Source organism: Alligator sinensis, unplaced genomic scaffold (assembly GCF_000455745.1).
Source record: "Alligator sinensis unplaced genomic scaffold, ASM45574v1 scaffold1140_1, whole genome shotgun sequence".
Lineage (NCBI taxonomy): Eukaryota > Metazoa > Chordata > Crocodylia > Alligatoridae > Alligator > Alligator sinensis.
The window spans coordinates 1,068,198-1,068,832 of record NW_005842441.1 but is presented as its reverse complement, the minus strand read 5'-3'; positions in this window follow the sequence as shown (position 1 = coordinate 1,068,832).

Genomic DNA, 635 nt, shown 5'->3' with positions numbered 1-635 from the left:
TTTCCTGCTCTGGGTCCCCCTGCACTCCAAAGACCAGGGAGATGAGTGACAGGGGCATGCCCCATTGCCAGCAACAGGGCAAACAGCCTCTCCCAGCAGCAGCAAGTGTGCAGTGGCCTTAGCCCACACCACAATATTCCTAATAGCAGGGGTGGGCACTTATTTTGGGTGGAGTGACGCTTACTGAGTTTTGGCAAGCCATCGAGGGCCGCATGACAGGCAGCCAGGGGCAGATAAATATTAATTTTGTAAATTTTTTAGGGGCCCTGTGGGCCAAATAGAATGGCCTGGCAGGCTGCATCCAGCCTGTGGGCTGCATCTTGCCCACCCCTGCCCTATAGCTGATGCTGCCCCCATTCACCTGCTTTAGGTCGCTCACAACTAGGGCTGTGTGTGGCTTCGGTTGCCTATTTGATTTGGAGATTAGGCCCGATTCGGGGGCCGAATCTCCAAATCTGAATTGAATCAGGAGACCCATTAAAAGCTCTGAATCGATTCAGAGCATCTGAATTGATTCAGAAAAGATTTGGATCAGCCGGGGAGAGGCAGGCACAGCCGGGCGGCTGCAGGTTCTTCCACAGCTCCTCCATCTGTGCCTGCTTCTCCCCAGTCCGCAGGGGGAGACCTGGGGCGGG